The sequence below is a fragment of the Elgaria multicarinata genome, chromosome 11 (genome assembly GCF_023053635.1).
Source record: "Elgaria multicarinata webbii isolate HBS135686 ecotype San Diego chromosome 11, rElgMul1.1.pri, whole genome shotgun sequence".
NCBI lineage: Eukaryota > Metazoa > Chordata > Lepidosauria > Squamata > Anguidae > Elgaria > Elgaria multicarinata.
Window position 1 is genome coordinate 13135145 of NC_086181.1, and position 27357 is coordinate 13162501.

Sequence of the window (27357 nt, forward strand, 5' to 3'; positions counted from 1 at the left end):
ATCATCACATCAGACCTTGGAGGAGGTTTAGAAGACACAAATGACAATGAACAGGAGCATAAGAAGCTGCCTTTTACTGAGTCAGTCATCTGAGCACAAGCGAAGGCTCTCAAGGGTTTCAGGCAGGAGACTTTTTCAGCCCTATCTGGAGATGCCGGAGATTGAACCTGAGACCTTCTGCTTGCAAAGCAAGTGTTCTACCACTGAGCCCCAGCAGCCCATCACCTGAAACAACAAACAAGAAAAGCCCACAACACCCGGTATTCCCAGACAGTCTCCAATCCAATACTAACCAGGCCCAACCCTGCTTTACTTCTAAGACCAGTTGGGATCAGGTGCTTTCAGGGTGGTGTGGCTGTAACAGAATCATAGAGTTCGAAGGGACCTTGGAGATCATCCAACCCCCTGCTCAATGCAGGCTCTGCAATGCAGTGTGCAGCTACATTGACCCTGATGGATGGCTGCCTAGCCTCTGCTTAAGGAGAACCCACCAACTCCTGAAGAAGTCTATTTCAGTGTCTAACAGCCTCACTGTTAGGAAGTTTTTCCTAATGTTTGCTAAAATCTGCTTTCAATACAACTTCCAATTCTTGTTCTAGTCCTGCCCTCCGGTTCAACAGAGAGCAACTCTGCTGCATCTTCTGCATGTCAGTCTTTCACATATTTGAAAGTTGCTATCATATTATTTATTTATTTTATTTTTATTTATTGCATTTTTATACTGCCCAATAGCTGAAGCTCCCTGGGCAGTTCACAAAAATTAAAACCATTCAAAGTATAAAACAAACAGTATAAAAACATGATGTAAAATATAATATAAAAGCACAACCAGGATAAAATCAGCAGCAGTGCAGAAATACAAATTTAAAATACAAATTTAAAATAGCAAAGTTAAAATTAAATTTATAGACTGTTAAAATACTGAGGGAATAAAAAGGTCTTCACCTGGCGTCTGAAAGAACATAGTGTAGGTGCCAGGTGAATCTCCTTAGGGAGCTCATTCCACAGCCAGGGTGCCACAGCGGAGAAGGCCCTCCTCCTAGTAGCCACCTGCCTCACTTCCTTTGGCAGGGGCTCACAGAGAAGGACCCCTGAGGATGACCTTAGGGTCCAGGCAGGTACATATGGGAGGCGTTCCTTCAGATAGCCTGGCCCCAAGCCGTTTAGGGCTTTAATACCCAGCTCTTTCAACCATTCCTCATAGGGCTTGATTTCCACCAACCCCTCACCAATCTGATTGCTCTTCTATAAGCATGGCCCACTTTGTCAGTGTCCTTCTTAAAATATGGGGCCCAGAACTGAGGTCTAATGCAGAACAGGGTGGAACTGTTACTTCTTGTGGCCTGAACACCACACTTCTGTTAATGCAACCTAAGTTGCCTCAACTTTGTTAGCAGCTGCATCACCCTGGCTCATATTCAACTTGTGATCCATTCAGGTGGAATCCTATGCATGTTTAGACAGAAAGCATGGTTGGCTAGGGCATGCTGGGAGTTGTAGGACTTTTTTTCTGTCTAATATGCATATGATTGTACCCCAAGAGATCTAGAAGGGCAGTACCCAATGCTGCCACTAGGGTAGTGGGAATGGCCACCAGCAGAACAGGAAGCTAACACTGGCAGATTGCCTGCCCTGATACTGTCCGTATATATTTTCACTTGTGTTGGTGCTATGTGTTTTCCCTGTCCTATACTTGTACCGTTGTTGTTGTTGTTGTTGTCATCACAAGACTTCATCTTTATCTCTGATGAATTTCCACCTGTTAGTTTCACCTACGGTTGCACAGAGTTTGTAAAATCCATTCCATCTGTGTTTCACAGATTGTCAGGTTCCTTTTGTTCCATTATCCATTCATTGGCAGAATTAGATTTTTTTTCCAATTTCTTGAATTTGTGCAACTTTACATTTGTTCAAATTTGCACTTGCAAAAATACATAAATCCTCCCGAAAATGCATGAACCCCCCCCCAAATATGCAATTCCATGTTTTCGCCAGTGGAGGCAATGTGCATTTGGGGCCAGTGTTTTGTTTTTATTTTATGTATTTTTCTACAACTAAATTTGCATAAAATTCCATAAAGGGAAAAAAAACCTGGTCCACAAGTGCACAGAATCTGTGCGACCCAGGAAAACCTTGTCTACTGAAGAATCTGTAGGTCACTGCAGCTCTCTCTTATATCCCTAGTTTTAACCCAGTGTTCCAGACTGTCAAGATTCTTTTGAATCTTGATTCTGCCTTCTGTAATGTTATCTATTCTCACTAGCTTTGTGTCATCTGCAAATATGATAAGCAACCCCTCTACACCTTCATCCAAATCATTTATTAAAAAAATAATTGAACAAAACAGGGCCTTACATCACTCCTCCAAAGGATGCAGAGCCATTATTGAGCACTCAGGCCACAGCTAGACCTAAGGTTTATCCTGGGATCATCCAGGGTTCACCCCTGCCTGAGCACTGGATCCCCTGTGCGTCACCTAGATGAACAGGTTTGACCCCTGGGAGATCCAGGGATAAACCATAGGTCTAGTTATGGCCTCATTGAGTATGGTTGCTCAACTAGCTGTTGATCTACCTTATCCAACCCACACTTTACTGTGGGGTTCTTTATTTGCCCTAGTGGGAAAGAGGATGTAACCAGAGATGACCAGAGGCTATTTATGGGTGGGATAAATGTGAAAGGTTTGTTTCAATTGCCAAAGAAAAACAAGGAACTAGGCTTATGAGATAAAGGCACAAGAAATGAGAGAAAAGTACAACTCACTGTATGTAAATGAATTGTAGAGAAACTATAACATAATGATTAAATAAAAAGTAACGTGGAAAATCTAGTATCAAAGCAAGTTCTTACATATAAGATTTACATTATGCAAAATTAACTACGAATCTAGAGATGGGTGAATCAGCAAAATTCTCGTGCTCGCTGAAATTCTCCAAATTCCACCTCAAAGCTCATTCCAACTTGAGTCTGTATCAGACTGTGATCTTTGATTTTCTTTACGTGTGAAAATCCATGTGTGTTTTCAAGCATATGTTTCCAAATGTATGCATTAATTGTGCCCATCTTTAAAATGTACCCATTCCTCTCCCATTGATTATTAGATTATATTTCTATGCTTTTTTCAAGTGTGCATTTTTGCATGCACACTTTTCAAAGGTACACATGCTCTTTTTGTTTTTGTTTTTTTTGGTTTGGTCCATGAACCACATTTCAAGTTCAGAAATGTATGGACTTCGACCACAGAATTGTATCCGAGTCCATATTCGCACCAGAAGATGCAAACTGGGTAAATACTGATCAAAACTGAACTGAAATGAATTTCTCATACATCCCTACCTACAATTAATTCTTATAAAATCCCTACATTTGGCCCCTAGTCTTCCGTCACTCTCTAGTTAAGTTTACTATGTTCCCAGCTGTACAGAGTTTTGTCCTAAAGATTAAGGATGAAAAACGTATAGCTACCTATCACAAGCTGAGGAGACAAGGGCTTCAATCCACCACCTGCCTTCTGCAAGAAGAAGGTGTCTGCTTGTAGAAGCTTCCTCAGCTGATTTTGGGAGATGCCCCTCTCACCCCACACTACAATTCACCTTGTCCAGCAATGTGTCCTGACTGCCTGTGTAGCATTTTCAGGGGGCTGGAGGGGCTGACATAGGGCGCAAGCAAGGAGGTATATTTCCACCAGTGCAGTTGATCCAATGCAAATCTGGACCCAAACCAGGCTCATGTGGGCTCAGATGAAGGTTAGTAGAAATCAACCCAGTGTCCAGAGGAGGAGATCCAGGGGGGAAATTAATCCAGGTGAAAACAGGAGATTATCTACATTATCTAAGGTCATCTACATGATGCAGCTGCCATTGCGAAGCCATCCAGGGGCAAAACCCAGAAACTCCACTAAATAAATGTCAGGCAATTACCCCAATTTTTTGTCTGTGGAGGCATGTCACAGCCGATGGCAACCCGATTGACCACCATTGGCTGGACAGGGAAGGGGGCAGACCTTCAGGAGCTCAGGAGATCCCTGTGAGTCCTGGTAAATTAAAAAAATGGAGGGGAAGAGGAGAAGAATGGGCTGCACGCGTCTGTAAATAAATAAATAAAAAAACGGGGGGGAAGGAATGGGGCCTGTTCCTCACCCCCCCAAAAAAAATTTAAAATTGTTTTTTATCTGTATCTGCACAGCTTCGCAGATACAGAAAAAAAATAAAAATAGGGGGGAGGAATTGGTAGCCAGATGGAGGAGAAGTGGTTTGGACACCTAGCATCCTTCTCCTCATCCTCCTCTGGCTGCCTCGTTCCTCTTCCATCCCTCCCAGTGCTCAGCGTAGTGGCAGTGGTGGTGGCAACTCTGCACTTGTGTTCTTTCCCATGCAGATGCCTGGAAGGAGCAGAAATGTGGGAGCCCAAGGCCTCATGGCACCAAAGCGCCACCATCAAGATGGGGGCCAGGTCCCTATGAGCATTCTAGTATTCTTTACCGATGATCTGTCTTTAAAGGCAGCCCCTCTACATGTGATCCAGGGCCCTGGATGATATGTAGAGCCTGCCCTGATACAGTAGGCTCTCCTGTTCAGACTGTTACCTTCCATGCATACAGGGTGACAAAAATGCATGAGGAAGCAGGCAGGGCTGGAGCACCCCTCTCCATGCATGTTCATTCAACACGGGGTGAAAAATGCCCATAGAGAAACCTGAAACTGCATAATTACTTAGGCCATAGCTAGACCTAAGGTTTATCCCTGGATCATCCAGGGGTCAAACCTGTTCATCTAGGTGACACACAGGGGATCCAGTGCTCAGGCAGGGGTGAACCCTGGATGATCCCAGGATAAACCTTAGGTCTAGCTGTGGCCTTAGTCTTTCAGGGAGAATGCAACTCTCATCCAAACAGGTTGCAAACCTATATCCAGATAGCAGATTTTCTGTCCCACAGTACTTCCATCTTAGCTGGATTAAGCTTCAGCTTGTTTGGCCTCATCTATCCTAAAACTGCCACCAGATACCACAGCTTCCCTGGGACTAGCAGATGAATAGTAGAGTAAGAGTTGTGCATCATCTGCATACTGATCACACTTTAGCTCAAACCTCCGGATGACTTCTCCCAACAGTTTCATGCTTTGTGGGGACACTCAAAGGCCAATGGCCAAAAGGTGGACCGGAAGTCCTTTAGCACCACTTATTTGATCCATCCTCTGGAGCTACTGTAAAACAATGTCTCCAGATCTCATCTGGAAAGGCAGTCCAGAAAGATACCACGGTCAATCTTATTAAAAGCCACAGAGAAGTCCAGGAGATCCAACAAGGTTACATTCTCCTCATCCATTCCTTGGCATATGTCATCCACCAGGGTGACTAAGGCTGCTTCTGCCCCCCAAATTAGCCTGGAAACCAGACTGGAATGGATCCAAATAATCAGCGTCATCTAAACCTGCCTGGAGTTGAAACACTTGCTCTAGTACCTTGTTCGAGAATGATACATTGGACACTGGGGCAGATCTACACCAAGCAGAATATAACACTTTGTAAGCTGTTTGAAAACGGTATATGGAATGTGGGCCCCAACAGTTGTCAATACTGTTATAAAGCATTATAAAGCAGTAGTGTACATCCTGCCCTGATAAAAGTTATCCCAAACAGTGGGGACCAAGCAGTGGGGACCTTTATCAATAGAGGTCAGTTCCAGAATAAAATCTTTTGCATCCGCCAGGACTTAGACTCCAGTGTTATAGCAGGTGAATCTAGTGAGGTGTCCAGAGTACAGTCTTGTCCTGTAATCTTGGATGAGTTTCAGTTGGTACAGCTCGAGGATGTGGACAAGGTGCTTGGACAGGTCCGCGCAACCACCTCTGTACTGGATCCTTGCCCCTCTTGGCTAATAAAAGCTAGTAGGGATGGAACAGCCGGCTGGGCCAAGGAGGTGATTAATGCCTCTCTACGAGAGGGAGTGGTCCCAGACCGTCTGAAAGAGGCGGTAGTGAGACCACTCCTGAAGAAAACTTCCTTGGACCCGGAAAATCTTAGTAACTACAGGCCGGTAGCAAATGTTCCATTCCTGGGCAAGGTCCTTGAGCGGGTGGTGGCGGGCCAGCTCCAGACACTCTTGGATGAGACTGATTATCTGGATCCATTTCAGTCGGGTTTCAGGCCCGGCTTTGGCACGGAAACAGCCTTGGTCGCCCTGTATGATGACCTATGTCGGGAGAAGGACAGGGGGAGTGTGACTTTGTTGATTCTCCTTGATCTCTCAGCGGCTTTCGATACCATCGACCATGGTATCCTTCTGGAACGTCTGGCTGAGTTGGGAGTGGGGGGCACTGCATTGCAGTGGTTCCGCTCCTACTTAGCAGGACGGCTCCAGAAGGTGGTGCTTGGGGGACATTGCTCGGCCCCGTGGACTCTTCAGTATGGAGTTCCGCAGGGATCGGTCTTGTCCCCCATGCTGTTTAACATGTACATGAAACCGTTGGGTGCGGTCATCCGGAGTTTTGGAGTGCGCTGTCATCAGTACGCTGACGACACGCAGCTCTACTGCTCCTTTTCATCCTCATCAGGTGTGGCTGTGGATGTGCTGAACCGGTGCTTGGCTGCGACAATGGACTGGATGAGGGCTAATAAACTGAAGCTCAATCCAGACAAGACTGAGATGCTGCTGGTGGGTGGTTCCTCTGATCGGATGGGGGGTGTTCAACCGGTTCTGGATGGGGTTGCACTCCCCCTGAAGGAGCAGGTTCGTAGCTTGGGGGTTCTCCTAGAACCATCTTTGTCACTTGAGGCTCAGGTGGCCTCGGTGGCACGGAGTGCTTTCTACCAACTTTGGTTGGTGGCCCAGCTACGCCCCTATCTGGACAGGGATAACCTAGCTTCAGTTGTCCATACTCTGGTAACTTCCAAATTAGATTACTGCAATGCCCTCTACATGGGGCTGCCTTTGAAGACGGTCCGGAAGCTGCAGCTTGTGCAAAATGCGGCGGCCAGATTGATAGCTGGAACAGAGAGGTTTGAGCATGTAACACCGATTCTGGCCCGCTTGCATTGGCTGCCTATATGTTTCCGAGCCCAATTCAAGGTGCTGGTCTTAACCTATAAAGCCCTACATGGCTTGGGACCACAATACCTGATGGAACGCCTCTCCCGACATGAACCTACCCGTACACTGCGCTCAACATCTAAGGTCCTCCTCCGAGTGCCTACTCCAAGGGAAGCTCGGAGGATGGCAACAAGGGAGAGGGCCTTTTCAGTGGTGGCCCCCCGACTGTGGAATGATCTCCCCGATGAGGCTCGCCTGGCGCCAACATTGTTATCTTTTCGGCGCCAGGTCAAGACTTTTCTCTTCTCCCAGGCATTTTTAACAGCATTTTAACAGCATTTAACAACGGTTAGGTTGTTTTTAATGGACCCCACAATTGTTGTTTTTAAATGGATACTGTTGTTTTTATACTGTTTTTATGTGTGTGTGTGTGTGTGTGTGTGTGTGTGTGTGTGTTTTTAAATTGTATACTTTTAATGTTTACTATTTTTAAATGTTGTAAACCGCCCAGAGAGCTTCGGCTGTGGGGCGGTATATAAATGTAAATAAATAAATAAATAAATAAATAAATAAATAAATAAATAAATAAATTCTCAGCTCCTTCAAGGCTGTTGGGACCACCCTCTCCCTTGAAGAAGCACCCTATGGCCCCTGTTTTGGAAGAAGGTGTTTCAGGCAATCAATCAGAATCAGATTCAGAACAAGAAGAAGCGGTGCCAGTCACCAGCCAGCCTGTACCAGTGGGGGAGGAAGCGCTCATGGGCGATACCCCAGCTGGGAGTCAGCCCTCTCCAGAGCTTATCTCCTCAAGGCCAAATCCTACACACTCAGTGGGAAGTGAGCTTTCTTCCGGAGGAGAGTGTCCCAACAAGCCAGCTGATGCTAGGGTCCGCCGGAGCTAAAACGCACGGAGCAGAAGGAAGGCGTGAGAAAGTCGGTCCGACTAGGATTGCACCAGAACCTGCCTCCTCCTCAGGCTCTCTGAAGTTACGGGCATTTGGGAAGAGGCTTCCAATTCTTGAGCGGACAATTGTCTTGCATAGTTTGCATAGTTTTGCCTAGGGGGAAGTTTCCAAGAGATTAGACTCTCTTCAGGTAGAAGAGATGTTTGTTGCTTAATAAAAGCTTTGTGGATTACTTAGCAAGCCTCGTCATTTGCCTCCCATCGAAAGCAGGAGTTTTCTGAGAAACACAACACAAACTGACAGTCCAGCCCTGACCAGTTTCAGTAACTGAGAAGGGCAAGGATCTAACAACCAGATGATAAGCCTCAGCTCTCCAAGCAGCTAGTCCACATGCTCAGGCTGCCCAAGTTGAAACATAACAATATGACCAGCCAGTCATTATAATGGCCATATTTCCACCAAAGTTGACCTTTCTGCTTCAGAGTATACCTATGCTGTTAGGAGATGAGGGCCAGCCAAAGATTTTTTTCTGCCTGAGGCAGCGGTCCAGATGGCGAACCCCCCTCCCATTCTGTGTAAAAAAGCCAATCAGACTGGTAGTTGAATCTTACTTCAACACTGGCAATGGGCCAGCCACCTCCACTGCACCTGAGGGCAGTAGGCTAACTGAGGCGGCGCAGGGCAGGTTGTATGGTGTACATAGCTCTATCCTCCACTGCTCCCTGCCTCCCAGCATCTGCCACCTGAGGCAGCCGCCCCACTCTGCCTCATGGCAGGGCTGGCCTAGTATGCGACATGTTGAAGGAATGGCAGAGTCTCATTTGGAATAGTAAAAGGCTTAGATTAAATCTGAAGCCAACTCAAGATTCACAGGAAAGAGGAGTGTCAGTGAACCTCAGAAAGATTTATATTACCATGCAAGCAAACCAACTTGATTGATAGCATGACTGAAGGACAAAAGTAATTCTCTCCTACCAACTAGAGCAGTATTTCTGTAATATCCTACTTGTGTCAAGATGGCAACCTGTCACCTCGGACATTTCATACAATTTATGGGCCCATATAGGGGAGCTATGGGTACAGTAAAGCAGCAAAAGATGATTTTATACATCTGAGGTTGGAATGTGACAACGCTTACAAAAATATTCAGGAACAATCATTGAACTGATACAAAAAAACAACCAGAATTTTCTGTATCATACTACCCTGTGGTATATTTATTTATTATTACATTTTTATTTATTTTGAAATGTTTATAGACCACTCCATATCTAGACAGATTTTAAAGCAGTATACAATAAAGATACAAAATAGGATTTAAAAACAAACAAACAACCATGTTAAAATTATTCCTTTTTTAAAAAAAAAGAAACAAAATTCCAATAAAACCATGACTGGTCAATCAAGGATGACTTCCTGAAATAGAGAAGTTTTCAGGAGGCATCAGAAACAGCACAATGTTGGTGCCTTCCTGTCTTCCAGAGGCATGGAGTTCCATTGAAAGGGGGCCACCACACTGAAGACTCTTCACCAGGTAAACTTCAATAGGCCCATGTAGAACCACCATTTACATTTTATATCCTGCCTCCCCGCTCCTCTTTCAAGGAACCCACAGAGGTTTACATGGTCCTTCTTTCCATTTTATTCTCACAACAACCCTGTGTGGCAGGTTAGGCTGTCAGTCTGTGACTGACCCAAAGTCATGCCCATGTGAGGACTAGAGTCCCAGTCCAACACTATAACCACTGCACCACACTGGCTCTATTTACTGTATTTACTAAATAATGAGAAACATCTTGTTTGGAGTATTAGACAAACGCCGTAGCTAGACCTAAGGTTTATCCCAGGGTCGTCCCTGCCTGCTCCCGGGATCCCCTGTGTGTCATTTACATGAACAGGGATGACCCTGGAACGATACCAGGATAAAACTTAGGTCTAGCTAAGGCCTAAGTCAGCCTTTCCCAGACAGCTGAATGGGGATGATGGGAGTTATAGTCCAACACATCTGGAAGGCACCAGCTTGGGGAAAGCTAGACTAGAATCTGGGAAACCTAGCTCCAAATGCCCACTCAGCCATATAGATCACATGATGACTTTGGGCCGGTCACTCTCCCTCAGCCAACACACCTTGCAGGGTTGTTGTGAGGATAAACTGATGGAGAGGGGATAAATGCATAAAATTAAAAAGCAAGAGGTTTTTCAACAACTTTTAGTTACAGTAAGGCTTGTATATGTTTGGTATTAGATGAAACAGAATATTGCACTGTGGATGGTTTCTGTTCAGGATTTAGCAAGACATGCCCTTTACAGGACATGCCATTCCCATCTAACTCCTCACATGGTTTTCTCCCCCTCCCCCCCCCCACTCTGGTGGCCAGATGTCCTACTTTACAGAGGACAGTCCTCTATTTGATGGGCTGTCTAGTCCAAGTCCAATTTAAAGTCAAGGAACCATAAGTATTGAGAGTAGCAGGGGCCTTGAATTTGCCCATCAGAACTCAGTACATGGACGGCAGACTGAACCACCACACAGGCTACCTTGAGGAGAAACTGAAAGAACTGGGCATGTTTAGCCTTGAGGAGAGAAGGCTGAGGGGAGACATGATAGCACTCTGCAAACACTTGAAAGGTTGTCACACAGAGGAGAGCCAGGATCTCTTCTTGATCATCCCAGAGTGCAGGACATGGACTAATGGGCTCAAGTTACAGGAAGCCAGATTCCTGACTCTTAGAGCAGTAAGACAATGAAATCAGTTACCTAGGCAGGTGGCGGGCCACCCTAGAGGCCTTCAAGAGACAGCTGGACATCCATCTGTCAGGGATGCTTTAATGTGGATTCCTACATTGAGCAGAGGGTTGGACTTGATGGCCTCTACTATTCTCTGATTCTATGGTCAGATGTAATATATTTATATTTAAATAATAGTTATTGTTTCTAAATTTGCACCTATACATGTAAATTTGCATATGCAAGTGTTATGCAAACTGGTGTCCTCTTTTGTCCTCTTTTTTTATGAAGGCTTTTTAATTTGGGGCATTGCGTAACTGGCAACCCTACCCACCACATCAACCAGCATTCTCTTGCCACCAAACATGCCAAGTTTTCATTGGGTTCTTTGGGGGTTGTTCCCCATGAGCATTTTTCCATTTTTAATTTTAAAAAATGTAGTTCTGCAAACTGTAAGGTTTCCCCAAACCTGTTGATACCCCCCCCCTCTTGTGTGTGGCTGATGCCACATTGGCCACCTGAGACTATATAACAAGTTGGCTATATATAAGTTACAAAACCACCTAGAAAAGAGTGGTGGAAAAGGTTTTTAAAACCATACAAACTGTGAAACTGGAAGCTTATAAAACCAAAACAAAAGACAGTGGGTGCCTGGAAAGTATGTATGATGAATGGACTCCTGTTTGAAGTTACGTACATTGGAGCAGAGGTTGATAACTTGTGCCCCTCCAGATGTTTTGGCCCACAACTCCCATGATCATGTAGGCTAGAGCTTATGGGAGTTGTAGGTCAGAATATCTAGAGGGCCACAAGAGTCCTACTCCTGCAGTGGAGTAACACAGAAGTAACACACACACACACACACACACACACACACACACACACACACACACACACACAGAGAGAGAGAGAGAGAGAGAGAGAGAGAGAGAGAGAGAGAGAGAGAGAGAGAGAGACTATACTGATTGTAACTTGGTGCATCAAATGAACATCGGCTATGCTAAATATAAATGAATTTTCACTTTGTTCATATGCGTAATACATGTGTACACATATATAAAATAGAAGACTGGTATATGGGGGCCAGTCCAAGATATTTTACTGCCTGACATGAAGGATAAGATGGAGTCCCTGCCATTGCAGCTGAATCTTACATCAGCTCTGGTGATAGGACTGCATCCTTCATCTCATCTGTGGGCAGCAGGCTAGTTTAGGGGCACAGGGCAGGCTGCCTAAAACACAGAGCTCTGTCCTGTAAAGGAGGGGAATGAATAGGAGGAGAATGCCGCCGCTGCCTCCTCTACACCACTAAGCATCTGCTGCCTCACTCTGCCTAGTGAGAGGGATGGCCCACCTGGGAATATTTCACAAGTACAGGGCGGAATTCCACTCAGAGGAAGCATGTCAACTCTGAGGAATGCCCTCCTTCCCCACACAAATGTCTAGGCCAGCCCAAGAATTTTGCTACTAGAGGCAAAGGATAAGATCCCCCTGGATTCCATATACAGAAGCTGACTTCAACACAGGTGAGATAGCAGTGTCCTTCATCACACCTGGACCCAGCAGGCTAGCTTAGATGGTGCAGGGCAGGCTGCATAGCACACTCTCCAACCTCTCTCCACTGCGCCCCATAATCTCTTAGCACTGGGGTCTCCAACTCGGTACACATGGGCACCAGTAGGCCCTTGTATACCTCTCTTGCTGCCCCTCCTGATTTTTATTTTATTTAAAATGTTTTAGATAACAATCCTATGGTCCCTGGAGAGCATCTCATAGACATTGCTCTGACCTTGGAAGGGCAACTCTAGAATCTAATCCCTCCCCGTGCTTGCACTCCAAAGTTGCAAAAGCAGCCTGGGAGGACCTCAGAGATGTCTGAAAAGGGGTGTTGTGGTGGGTGGGGAGGGGAAGGGAGAGGAGAGGAGAGGCCAGGATACAAGAGACCCTCAGTTCCCTCCAGCTCTAGCCCCACCTCTGCCAATGTGTCTCCACTAGCAGAGCTCAGGCCCATCTAGATGAAAACAACAACGAAAGAGGACAGAAAGGTGAAAATGGCCTCTGTCGTTCCTCCAGTCCCGCTGACAGCAGTCACCTGTATGCTTCCCAACCAGATTGGCTTCACCATACTTTCATAGACTTTGTCCTTTTGAATTTCAACTCTAGCCCTTTATCTAATATATATATACACACATACACATATGCATATGCATACACATGCATACACACACAAGTGCGTGTATAACTGTTTTTTAAAAATAATCCTAAACATTCTTGATTTGAAAGGTTACTTTAACACTGGACATAATCATAAAAATGTATTACTTTAGCTTATATTATTATTATTATTGTTACTATTAATGTTTGTCTCCTACAGGTTCACATGGATAATTGGAAATTCACTCCTTCAGACTGAAGAGCAACAGGAACAATGGATCCATGTTTCATCATACTTAGAGTGACCCACTGAAGTCAAAAGGACTTACATTCTAGTCTTATTAGCTTCCTGCTGAGCTTGTTTTCTACTTGCAGGGACTGGAGTGCTTTTGTTTGTTTATTTGCTTACTTAGGGGACTTTTCAAAAGTATGATTCCTCCACTTGCATTGTGAAGTGGTGCAGTCCATTCCACCATCTCAATCCGCTGAATGTGGAGATCAGGCTTCAGTGCTCTTTCATGGGGATTCTCCTTCCACCAAATATATCATCACCCTCCATTCAATACAGTTTGCAGATAATTAATCAAACTGTTCCAGTTGCACCAGATTATTATTACTATAACCTCACGTAGATGCTTGAATAACTTTTATGGTGTGCACAAATCATGCTATTATATCCCAGCTATATAAATGTCTTGTTGACAGAGGAGATGGAATAACTGAACAGAAACATTGGCAGATGAGTGTTGTTGATTTTAATTAAATGCCTTGCAAGCAAATAATGTTAACAATAACAAATAAAGGTCCAGGTGATGTAAAATTCAATACTCTGAAGGTGCCTTTTCAACAGGTTTAGCTAGAGTTTCCACACATTATGGGCTTTTCTACTTAGGTTGACCATATGAAAAGGAGGACAGGGCTCCTGTATCTTTAACAGTTGTATTGAAAAGGGAATTTCAGCAGGTGTCATTTGTATGCATGCAGCACCTGGTGAAATTCCTTCTTCATCACAACAGTCAAAGCTGCAGGAGCCGTACTAAAGTGACCAGATACAAAAGAGGGCAGGGCAAGCATCCTACAATATGTTTTCAGCAGTTTAAGATATTGCCAAAATATAGCCTTGAAGCTGCAGTGTGTGAATTGGCAGAAAGTGCACTATACTGGTAGTGCAGGATGCACATGCATGCATTTATGTGCTTGTGCACTAAACACACGATGCATTCCTTGCCCACTCAGAGACTTATAGTGCAATCCTAGCCATGTCTACTCTATTGATTGATTGATGGATTGATTGATTGCATTTCTACACCACCCAATAGCCAAAGCTCTCTGGGCAGTTCACAAAAATCAAAACCAGAAGCATAATTTAAAGTATAAAATTTAAACCACGAAGTAAAAATACAATATAAAAGTACAACCAGAATAAAACTGATACAAAGATTTAAAATACAGATTTAAAACAAAAAAGTTAAGATGATAAACTGTTAAAATACTGGAAAAATAAGAAGGTCTTCACCTGGTGTCAAGAAGAGTATAAAGTATAGGCCAGGTGAATCTCTTTAGGGAGCTCATTCCACAGCGAGGGTGCCACAGCAGAGAAGGCCCTCCTCCTGGTAGCCACCTGCCTCCCTTCCTTTGTCAGGGACTCACAGAGAAGGACCCCTGAAGATGATCTTAGGGTCCAGGCAGTTACATATGGAAGGAAGCATTCTTTCAGTTAACCTGGCCCCAAGCCATTTAGGGCTTTAAATGTTAATACTAGCACTTTGAATCGGCCCTGGACCTGGGCTAGCAGTCAGTGAAGCTGGAAAAGGACTGGTGAATGTGGTCTTGTTGGCCAGTCCCTGTTAGTAAACGTGCTGCCCTGTTTTGTACCAGTTGAAGTTTCTGGACTGTTTTCAAAAGCAGGCCCACATGTAACGCATTGCAGTAATCCAAACGAGAAGTTATTAGAGGATGGATAACTCTAGCTAAGCAATCTCTGTCCAGATAATGGTGCAGTTGGTATATCACCCTAAGCTGATTTAAGGTGCTCTTTGCCACCGAGTTCATCTGTGCTTCAAGTGACAGTTCTGGATCCAAGAGCACCCCTAAACTACAAACCAAATCCTTTAGGGGGAGTGCAACACCCTCCGGAACAGGTTGAACATCACCTACCTGGACAGATGAACCACCCACTAGCAGTATCTCCATCTTGTCTGAATTGAGTCTCAGTTTGTTGGCCCTCATCCAGTCCAGGCAGGATGCTTCTCAATACCAGTTGTTGAGGAACCTGAGCGGGACGATGCTACTGCATTCACATCTTGTTTTTGTGTTTCTTATAGGCATTTGGTTGGCCACTGTGGGGACAGAATACTGAGATAGAAAGGCTTTTGGTCTGCAGGGTTATTCTTGCGCTCTTAAATGTTTGTTCTAAGATTGCAACTTGAAGTCTAGAAATCATGGAGAGAAAGCTGATGAATCCTGAATAATGACAACTGTTGCATCTTTTAAAAAAAATAAAAATAAAACAGAGGCATCTCCCAAATACAAAGAGGAGGAACAGAATAAGTAGAATGATTTACCAGGGGCAGGAACCGGAACACAAGACTCTTGCACAGTGGATCACAGTCGACTGGTGAAGTAGAGCATTGGAAGTGGGGTATTCAGCCAGGGATCCCCTATAAAGGAGAAGCATGTATATATGTAGCCAATAGGGGTGTTATAAGCAGTTTCCCATGTTCAATTGTGACAGATTGGAATGCATAGAGCAAATGACACAAGGGAAATTCAAACTGGCAACCAATTGTCTCAAAGCAAATAATGGAGGAAAATGATGTAAGTCAGAGTGCTGTCAGGGCAGAATTATGGGGCAGAAGTCCAAGTTTCCACTCAACAGAATAAGTAGAAGGGCCCTCAAGTGCAGTAAGGCTGGCTTACCACATTTTGAAGGAAGTGAAGCAATACATTTCGAAAGATGGGCTGAGAGCTCCCATAAGATGATTAAGTCCGCAGTTTAAAGTTACCTAACTGTACCACTGCAGGCACCCAGTGAATTTAAAAAACATCTGTTGTAGTTGCTTCATAACTATAGTAAGATAATCAAGACCAGATTAAGATAGGTATATTAGTCCATGAGAAAAAATAATAATCCCAAATTGACAGCTGGACAATACTTTTATTAGGATCAACCAAAATTCAACAAAATTGTGCAAGATTTCGGGCTCTCCAGAACTTCTTCTGCAGGCTGTATGCTACAAAAAAGAAGGGATGGCGAAGTGAACCCTTAAAAAGATGTAGCCAATTATTATGGCCACAAGATCTGCAGGGATGGGCAACTTGTGGCCCTCCAGTTATTATGAGATCTGCAGCTTGTGGCTCTCCAGATATTTTGGCCTACAACTCCCATGATGCCTCACTATTGGCTATGCCGGCTGGGGCTAATGGGAGTTATAGGCCAAAACATCTGGAGTGCTATATGTTGCCCACTCCTGAGATAGACTCAGTTGCAAAATTGAGATTTGCAGTCTGAATGTATTAGTCACTGCTAGGTGTTGCAGGTATCAGATTCCACATAGCAATGCATTTTGGGAAGCAGGAGCAACGGCTGATCTCTGTTCCTGAAAACTCAAAGGCCAGCTATACCTCTGATCTGCTTCTTACCTTGGGTAAACACACATGGCAACAAAGAGCAGAAGTGCGGAAAGTCACATTTGTTTTAAGCAAAAGGGGATGTGCCACTGACATGCATGGCTTGGCCTGATTTTCAGGCCTAGTTCTACTTGAACAATGGAAGTGTACATAGGGGGTGAGTGGGTGGGTCCCTGTGTATAGAAAACTAGCAGGCCAGGGAGAAGGTTTCTAGCTTACTTCCTCTATAACGTGCCAGTTTCCTATACATAGGGATTTATTTTTCTGTATTTTTGACTGGAGGAGCATCCAGAATGAAAGGTTGGATCCAGGATCTGCCTTCTAGAGGATGAAGGTGTCTGCTGTGGAAGATGATGATGATGATGATGATGATGATGATGATGATGACGATTTCTTACACGCCTCTCCATTTTAATCAATGCGGGGAACAATAGTAAATGGTAAAATACATAAAACTGAATTAAAACATAATATGCATTGTTAAAACATCCTTAAAACATCCGAAAAACATTTTGTGGATCCCTCTTCTCTCCACCACCACAGCTCACCCCATTCAGCAGGGGCTCCTGGCTCTCTGAGTAACGTTTTCATGGGGCTGGAAGGGCTGCCATGGGAAGGAAGGGGTGGGGAACTCCACTTCTTCCATCCCAGTTGCTCACACTTCAGTTTGGATCCACCCCATCCCTTTTTTTGCACCTGGGGAATGTTGAAAGATATGTGACGTTTGACCCAGGCCAAGGATGGGCAGGAGATAGATCTGAATCTTCTGCTGGATCACTGGATAATTGGCAGTAGATCTGTAAAGGTTTCTGAATCCCAATTGGCTAGCTTGGATGGTCACAATGCATCAGCAAAGAAACAAAGCATTCTTTAATTTATTTTCACGAACTTAGAGTTGAAGGGCACAATTTTATCCCCGTTTAGACTGAAAAAAGTCCTACAACTTCCAGCATCCCCCAGGCAGCATGTCTGGCTGATACAGAAAGTACTAGGATGCTTTTCAGTCTAAAATGTATAGGATTGGACCCTAAAGATGCTGAAACACCTTGCTTTCCAGGGACAAAATGCTTGAAATGCCTTGCTTTCCAGGGAGACAGATCTGCCTCTCTTTCTGCCTAGTGTCTCTGTCTCTTTCTTTAGCAAAGGATTCCCACCACCACCACCCCATAGACTTTTCTAGCCTGAGAATTAGTCTAGGCTAGGGCCAGACATTATGCAGAACTTGGTCATAGAATCCAGTAGCTGGAAGTTCTTCTGCACAGGCCCCAATGAATAGGAGCAATACAAGAGCATAGTGGTTAATTAGTTGTGTTCCTGCACTATTCCCACCCATTCCCATGGAGTTTGAGCAGAATGACTTTTCTTTGGTGCGCCTACACCTGTGAATTAAATCAATGGGGAGAGAGAAAAAGAAAGGGCCAATGTGCGGAATTAAAAATAAAAAGCTTGAATAATATACCTTTTTCTACAATCCTGTGCATGTATACTCCGAAGAAAGTCCCACTGTGTTCAATGGGACATAGTCCCCAGTAAGCATGTTTAGGACTACAGCCTGAATTTTCTCCCCCCCCATAGGAAAACCTTTAATAATATATTTTGTTGTTGTTTAAATTTTGTTTTTGTTTATCTTTGTAAACCACCCAGAGGGTGTTGGCTATGAGGCAGTATATACATGTAATAAATAATAATAGTAATAATAAAACCCCTCCCATTTACTCGGGCAGATAATCTGAAAATAGTTGCTCATAATAGAATAAAAAACAAAGAGAAAATAATCTCTAACCTTTTTGGCACACACATGTACATATATAATGGTGTGTGTGTGTGTGTGTGTGTGTGTGTTAATATATACATTTGGGTGAGGGGAGAAAAACACTTTTATGCTGTTGCTGTTATGCATCTAATCTGTTCAGATGCTGACAAATAAGTCTAAAATTATTCAACTTTGGAAAATAAATCTACATTAAATGATGCCAAGTATAACTCCTTGTTTTAAAGAGGGTTCATATCGGTGTGGGGATATAATAAAGGAATATAATAAAGGATCGTGACATTCTCAAAAATTGTGCAAGTTCACAGGCCCTGTCTATTCTAAAACCTCATAGCTCTATAATACTTGTCTTACTTGTCTAGATGAGAGTATCAGTGCTCACACAGCAAGCACCGTTAATTGCATTTTGTATCAATCGAGATTTTAGTAGGCAGCTGCCATTTTTTTAATCCACGTATTAATCTGTAATTAATCTTGCAATTAATAGATACCAGCAATTGCCTGTAATTCAGTTCTATGAGGCACATCAAGGAATGCTTGCTTGGTTTCTGTTTTACAAACGTTGAGCAAGAAGTAGGGGGGTGTTCCTTCTCTGCCTGCAATATTTTTTGTTGCCGATTTAAAAGCGAAGTTTTCTCTGGGCAGATTTCAGCCAGAGAGCGAGAGAAAGAAAGAAAGAAAGAAAGAAAGAAAGAAAGAAAGAAAGAAAGAAAGAAAGAAAGAAAGAAAGTTAGTTCAACGGATCCTTCCCTTACGATGAAAAGGACTTTAAAAAAAAATATCCCCCTAGAATTTCGCAGACCTTTTTCTGTAAGCAGCACAAGTAAGCACCAGAAGGTTCCTTCCATAACATTAACGGTAACGCTTTGTCACCAAGAAGGACGTTTCTTTTTAATTCGCCTCATTTGACTGTAATACAACCATTTCGTGGCGAGAGCTCAGGTTTTCCTTCATTATGGACTACATATTTCCCATAATAACAATTTTAATTTTCTTTTTTAATCGTCTTTCTTTTTACTGTTTGTACCTATGTGCACTGTTTAGGAATCTATTTTAGAGATGGAGCGGTATATAAATATTATAAATAAATAAACAAAATGTTCTAGGAGGGACCGAGTGGGTGGTTGGGTGGCTTTTTATCAGTTTCTATTTTTCCCTGTGTTGATAGCCAGACACTATCGCCCACCTCTTTTATTCATACCCTCCTACTAACGCACATTCGCTTTTCTTTGGGCATCCTCTTATTTTACTTCTTGCAAACAGAATTCCGGCATAAATCACCTCGAAGATCTCCTCGAAATGCATAGCAGATCTGTGGAAGAACAGGGGTAATTCTTGCCTTTAATTTCATATTGCCAGTCATGTTTGTTATATAGGTGTTATACTTTTATTTTTTATTATCTACATTCAATCGAGTTTCTCCCCCACACACACACTTTTTAAATACCCCTCACAGTAACCTGCTACCCAACCCTCGCGTTTCTTTTACAATGATCTAATCTCAGCACTGTTTTCCACAGTGCGATCCTGCCTCTACCTGTTTAAAAGTAAGTCCTTGGTGGTTATGTATGCCGAAGTATATTCATAGTCAGGTTACGATTAAAAAAGAAAGATCTGCAAGGGATTCCTTGAAATTACTGAAATTCTTTCTATTACTGCCTTATTCTGGGCCATATATATTGCTCACGACGTAGCGTTAATTCAAGGTGCTGCAATATTCCTATATGGAGATAAGATCCTATTATTTTCAACGGGACTCCTTCCCAAGTATTTGGAGTTCAGGATTCGGGCGTTTCATGATCTAAAACCGTCTTGTTTTAAAGTCCTGAACGTGACTGAAGCAAAAGTGCTTAAAACCTTTTACAGCACCATTTTATGCCCCTTAAGTCCCCACTTTCTCAGAAGTAAATCCCCACTGAGTTCATTGGGACTTACTCCCAGGACAATGGGCGCAGGAATACAGCCTTAGTATTTTATTTACACTATTGGTTTTAACATGCGCTTCTATTGGCGAGTAAGCAGCATCTCATTATAAATGATGTTGACGGTGTTAATCGCGAGCTCGTTTGTGAATATTACTTTTACATTTATTTTGCAATGTTTAGATTCTTGTAAGCCGCCCTGGGCGCTGTTTCTCCAGTGGAAGGGGTGTATAAATCTTAGACAAAGAGGCGAACAAACAACATCTTTGGATCCGGTATAAACTAAAATAGCCATACTTCTCAAAATCCTCACTCTGTTTTTCCGATCAAAGGCAACACGTGTTGTGTTCCTTGTGGTGTGGTAAATTCCTCCCCACCCCAACCACACACCTTACAATACGCCCCAAATATCTTATACCAGCCCAGGACGAGAATGACACAACTTCTTACAAACACGTTTATTTAGCAGAAAAAATCTCTTGAAATTAACAGTACAATCTATGCATGCCTACTCAGAAGTGCGTCCCACTGTTCAAAGGGACTTACTCTCAAGTAAGTGTGTCTAGGATTGCATTTTAGGAGGTTGTAATTAATTCAAATACCAAGTTACAGGACTTTTTTGAATTGGATCAGGGATTCAGACGAAGTGAATCTCAGATCCAACCTAGAAATCAGAACCACGGCATCTAGTCTGTGGCTAATGTCCAAAATAACAGGTAGGTTGTGGGGCTCATGCTTGCATCTCTATCCCTGAACACTCTCCTTCCCATAATGATCCCAGAATATGGAAATGAACTGTAGTGTACTCAGTGGAGAACGACATTCTGCATATGCTTAAAGGCATCATCATCGTAGTCGTCGTGATGATGATGATGATGATGATGAGACTAAAACACTGAAAATCGGTTTCGGGGCTAACAGTTGAGCCTCCGTCGGTACTTCCAAGGACACGTATTCAATAAAATAATGTTTTAAACATACGAGTTATTTTCTGACATGGGGGACATAATCCTTTTATGTGATATGATCAACAGTTCTCCGTATAAAACCAAGATGAAGGCAACAATCCGAAATAAAGTCTAACTCAGAAAAGAAACTGGGAGTGGGGAAGGGGGGGGAACATGCCTCGACTGCATTGGTGGGGGACGATATTTCCTTTTGCTTGGAGCTTGTGCGGTAAACAGTTTCACCGAGAAACGAAACGGCCTCCTGCTTTTCAAACCGGGAAACATTTTTTCCGCGTTTAAACGGTGCACCAATTGTGTTGCTCTCACTTGATATTGCATTTCAGAAAAAAAAAAGAGATTGAATGAGCGTAGGGTGTTGCATGCTGAGGTTCATACTGAGGAGAAAGCCTTTCCCCAACACACACACACACATACAGAGTAGGTTTCATTTTGAAATGGCCCTCTTCCGCTTTCTATCAGGGATTCCTGGAAGTGGACCCATGATAATAAAGAGAGCCTTGGAGTATAACTTCCAAAATCCACCATATTAGGGCAATACCTTAATTAGGTATGCAAGCTTTTGAGTTCTCCAGAATTCTTCATCAGGCTAGATGGTAAACAAACAAAAAAGAGTGTGGGGTAAGGGTGATGTGGAAGTCGCGGGAGTCAACACTTAGGCCAGATCTACACCTTGTGTCAAATCATTACAATCCCATCATGGGAAAGCTATATCTCGCTTGTGCATATATCCCTCTTGCGCATTTATAGCTCGTAGGACACACAATGACACTTGTTGCAGTATTTTGGGGAATGTGGAATACAAGCAGGAAGTGACACTATGAAAGTGTAATGTGTCCCAACAGTTATCAGTGCGCTTCAATACCGCTATAATTTTTTTAAAAAAGTACACCTTAATCTTAGATGTTTTTTTAATTGTATTTTCGTGTGTATCTTTTGTTTATATTTCTGTTTGTATTTTATGTAATGATCTTGTGGTATGTCTGTCTGTAATGTTTGAAACAATAAAAAATACTGCTATAAAGCTGTAGACCTCCTTTTAGTCACAGTCAAGGTGGAATGGGGTTCAGGGGCTGCATACATTCAAAGAAGGTTCTACCAGGTGTTGTGGTGGTTTCAGGTTGCATCCATGGTTGTTCCCAGGACTGCTGGGATGCAGAAACAAACAATGGCTCATAACCCATTTTTGAAAATATAAAATCCAGCTGTTACTTAGAATAAGTGGCTAACAGTGAATGTTGTGAAAATGGAAGAGAAACCAAAGTACATTTTTTGCCAATGTCGGTTTTATACTCACATTGCAGGTTTTAAGACAAAGCCACCAAACTCCAAGTGACTCTTTTCAAAGGGGGAAAACCACCAGCACCATCTTCTGAAAGGCCACCATGAAACGATTTGGGCTGAATCCAGACATAGTCACACTTAGAGTTGACCCATTGCAATCAAAGGGACTTAAATAAGTCATGATTTATGTGTTCCATTGATTTCAGTGGATCTACTATAACTAAATCCAGACTCATCAATCTGCTTTGGTGTTTCTTTGCTCTTCCAGAAAAGAGGATCACTATTAAAAAAGAAGGAATTGTTGTGTCCATTCCTATCAATCACCTCGTTTCTATAGTTAACTAAAAGCAAAATATGTTCTTAGGTCCTACAAGATGGGTGGGTAGGTTGGTAAGCCTAACTAGGTTGCTGACTCACCATCCAGTTCAGTAAAACTATCAATATTTATGCCAAATAAACCCTTATTTATTTGGAAACCATCCCTCTCTATTTGCATGTAGCTTCTCTCTCGTAGTGATGCACCTTCCTCTGAAATGAATGGGACTGATTGTTTATATTTATTTTTCTTTTAGTATTTTTATCCCACCTTTCTGCCAGAGCCACAATCAAAACCGATAAAAACACATACATGACTATTACACCGCAAACAGCAAGCCATCATTTAAACAACAACAACCACCTACTAATTAGTGGTTGTTACATCCTATCTTCCAGCCAGAGTAAACCAGGAATGGGGTGATATATAAACTGTGTGCTCTTTCTCTTTCTCTCTCAACTGTATTTTTCTCTCTTAAACTATTATTACTCCCTTCTGAAGAACAGGATAGAACATGGGCAAAATTAAATAAATCATTCTCATAAATTAAAGATATACATTGTAATAAAATACTTTGTCCACAAAATGCCATCAAAAATCACAAACAGGTTTTAAAATAGAACATTGAAGTCGACACAGGGTGTCAGGTGGGGATTTCAAGCATACTTGGAGGGTGTGAACTCCACCAAATCAGTGAGGCATATTGGGTGTCAATTGGCTATAAAAGATTCTGGCATTTATTATTATTATTATTATTATTATTATTATTATTATTATTATTATTATTGAATTAAATCCAATGCTGCACTATCAGAAGTCACCAGCAAGGCAGGATTTTCTCCGTCCCCCAACCAGGCCTTTTCAACCCCCAAATATCTGCTCTGGAAGGTTTCCCAGCCTAATGGAGCAGATTTTGAGGGGGGGGGCTACACGGGGAGGGGGAAATGCCCTCCTCTTTCTGCTGATGTATGGAATGGTCGCAGACATGTCTGTGGAATTACACTATTGGATACGACCCATTACCTTTTGCTACTTGCTTATTATATAGGGTTTTATTACCTAAGCTGCACTGGGAGAGTGTCTGCCCTTTAAGTTAAATAAATTTAAATACATGTAGGGCTAATAAGATGATTCCACAGGTTTATTTAATAATAATAATAATAATAATAATAATAATAATAATAATAATATTTCTTACCCGCCTCTCCATCCTGATCGAGGCGGGGAACAATAGTAAGTATAAAATACATAAAATACTGATTAAAAACATAGTATACATTGTTAAAACTTCCTAAAAAAAAATCCTAAAAGCATCCTAAAATTCCACTGGATAGGCCTGCTGGAAGAGATCAGTCTTTATAGCTTTCTTAAATGCTAAAAGACTGTTAAGTTGACGAATCTTCTCCAGCAGGCCATTCCACAGTCTGGGAGCAGCAGAAGAGAAGGTCCTCTGGGTAATACCTGTCAGCCTACTTTGGCTGGTTGAAGGAAATTCTTCCCAGAGGACCTGAGTGTGCAGGGTGGATTGTACGGGAGAAGGCAATCCCACAGGTAGCCTGGATAGATAGGGACTGGGACTGGGAAGCCACAAGAAGGAGAAGATATTAACCTACTACCCAGTGCTAGCTCCAGGTTTTTGAGGACCTTTGAGTAATGTGTCCTCAATGGTCTCTTTCCCTCAGTGAGTCTACCTTCCCACCACAATTGTCACCACCTGCTATTGCTCCTCCTCCTCTTTCTCATCATCGCTACCATTTGCAGAGAGCCAGTGAGCAAGTCAGCAGTGGTATCTTTTGCTGCAGTTGCTGCTGCTGCTGACCATCACCACCATTGTCTGGGCCAGAGCAAGGGCCAGGTGGACAAGCAGGTAGCAATGCTGAGGAAGAGGAGCAACTCTAGAAGAGGAGCAACTCAGTGGGCCCCTGCTAGGGAGCAGGCCCTCATTAAGTGCCCGGCCATGCCTACCCTTGACAACAGGCCTGCTTCCAGATACAGAGGGAAGTTCTCCTGGGTGCAAGCTCCATTGAAATGAATGGGAGAAACTGAAAACCCTAATCTCAATTTGCTTTGAAAGCAACCACACCTGAGTGGTACTGACCCCACTGCTGAAAGTGAGGATTACAGTCTTGAAACTGAGATGAGTAATTTATTCTTGCTCCATCTGACCAGCTTGCTTTTCCTACTTGAATGGGTATATCTGTGATTCACCTGGCCAAGAAAGGATTCAGCACAGACCCCACTCAATGATAGATTTACAAATCCCTGCTGAGTGTTGCATCTCTTATGCCAGACAGCACAAACTTGGTATTAAAGAATATATATTCATTGCTCAAATGGTTTAAGAGAATAACATGCTTTCATCCTGTTAAGGAAGATCACAAACATCCTTAAAGACATGCAAGTTACAATCACCAAGTGTATAATGGAAATAATAGTAAGCATGATGTTAACACAGTGAGACCTAAGTTCTTCTCAATCTAACAGTTAATAGCAACATTTGATATTTACCTAAATGGAAGGCATGGTAGACAGAACTAGCATAAGCACATTTGGTGGGATTCTCGTTCTCCCAGGATCTTTGGCCGGATCTACACTACTGCTTTAAAGCGCTTTATAACAGTTATAAAGCACTTTAACTGCTTTAAAGCGCTATAAAACTGTTATAAAGCGCTTTAAAGCAGTAGTGTAGATCCGGCCTTTGTCTCAACGATATGAACCCCTTACTTTTTATAATCTCTATGGGCTCATCTACACCAAGCAGGATATTCCACTATGAAAGTGATATATAAAAGGTAGGAGCCACACTACTGCTCTATAGCGGTATTCAAGTGCGCCAACAACTGTTGGGGCCCATTGACACACACCATATACCACTTTCATAGTGCTTTATCCTACTTGGTGTAGATGTGTCATGGGCCCCAACGGTTGTCAGTGCACTTCAGTACCACTATAAAGCAGTAGTATAGGTCCTGCAGTGCACTTCAATACCGCTATGAAGTAGTAGTGTGGCTCCTGCCTTTTATATACCTTTTTCATAGTGGAATTTCCTGCTTGGTGTAGATGCTGATGAACTCAACCCAAGTTTTAGGCCTGGTCTTACTCCTGCACCTAGTTTTAGCATCTAAACTTAAGAGGACTGCTTCCCAATGTAGCCAGGTTTACTATACACTTTAAAAGCATTTTAATGTAAGAACATAAGAAACGCCCTGCTGGATCAGACCAAGGGTACATACACAGTGGCCGACCAGCCATCGACCAGGGATGAACAAGCAGAAAATGGTGCAACAGCACCCTCCCACTCATGTTTCCCAGCAACTGGTGCACACAGGTGCCTCATATACTGGAGATAGCACACAATGTCCCTCTCCTAAACCAAGAAGCTTCTTGCTTCTAAGAATTAATTAACTCACTTGTGGCAACCTTCGTTGCCCCCTTTCTAAGAATACTTACTAAGCTCACAACACAGAGAGAACTAATCACATCTGCAAAATACAATAAATTCTTATCAGTCTCACACACTAAAATGCATATTCCATTACAAAACAAACTGAACTCACAAGCCATTGGGGACTTGGTAATGCTCTTATGCAGCTCTGTCATTTTAATGGGATGTGCAGGAAAATATCTCAGTAAATTGTGCTCTAGATTTAGAAGTTGGTTGGGGGAAGGAGATGTTAACCAATAGTTGGGTGTTGCTATAGAGGAAGGAGGTAGGCTTGTATGCATTTGCCTCATGAAATTGTTGGCAATATGGCATAGGGGAAAACCATTACATCTCACCAGGGATATCATGGGAACTATCCAATAGGTGCTCAATACAAATCAATAGACGCATTCCACACACCACTCCAAGCTATAGGAGAAGGTGCTATCAGAGGGACAAAAGAAATACCACATTTTCCCAGTGACACATTAGTGTTGTGAATGCAGGAAAAATGAGATAACCAGCAAGAGAAGTGTTACCTTGAAGAAAGTTGTCTGGATTGTCTGCGATGAATATGAAGACTCAGCTTTATAGTTCAAAAACAAACATTTACAACACCAAATAATTTGGGAAAGCCCTTTTTGATTTCCTAGGTGACCAGACAAGACATAACTGGGTGGGACATTTTCCCATATAAGCCCTATGGAAGTGAATGGAAATTCTCAAGAGTACAGTTACAAACCTGGTTCCCACATAACAATAACCCATTGGTTTAAAGACCAATGGGTTGTCGTGCACAAGCAAGGATGAGCAGGTGCACTACTTGCTTCCACTTTTACTTCTCAAGCCATAATTGGCTCCTTTGTAGATTGTGGAATGTTAAGGTCTAAATAACCCAGCAATTAACCCATGGTCACTGGTACACCTAGGGGTGACCATATTACACCAACTCTAAAATCACTTCAGTGGTTGCCAATTAGTTTCCGGGTGAAGTATAAAGTGCTGGTTATTACTTTTAAAGCCCTACATGGTTTGGGTCCAGGTTACCTGCGGGATTGCCTTCTCCCGTACAATCCACCCCGCACACTTAGGTCCTCCAGGAAGAATTTACTCCAGTCAGCCAAAACTAGGCTGACAACTGTTACCCAGAGGACCTTCTCTTCTGCCACTCTGAGACTATGGAATAGCCTGCTGGGAGAGATTCGTCAACTTAACAGTCTTTTCGAAT

General features: G+C 42.9%; 1 pseudogene; it reads right to left on the reverse strand.

Moving 5' to 3' along the window:
• Positions 1–245: 245 nt before the first annotated feature.
• On the reverse strand, positions 246–363 carry LOC134407076 (5S ribosomal RNA; annotated as a pseudogene).
• Between the last annotated feature and the right edge of the window lie 26994 nt (positions 364–27357).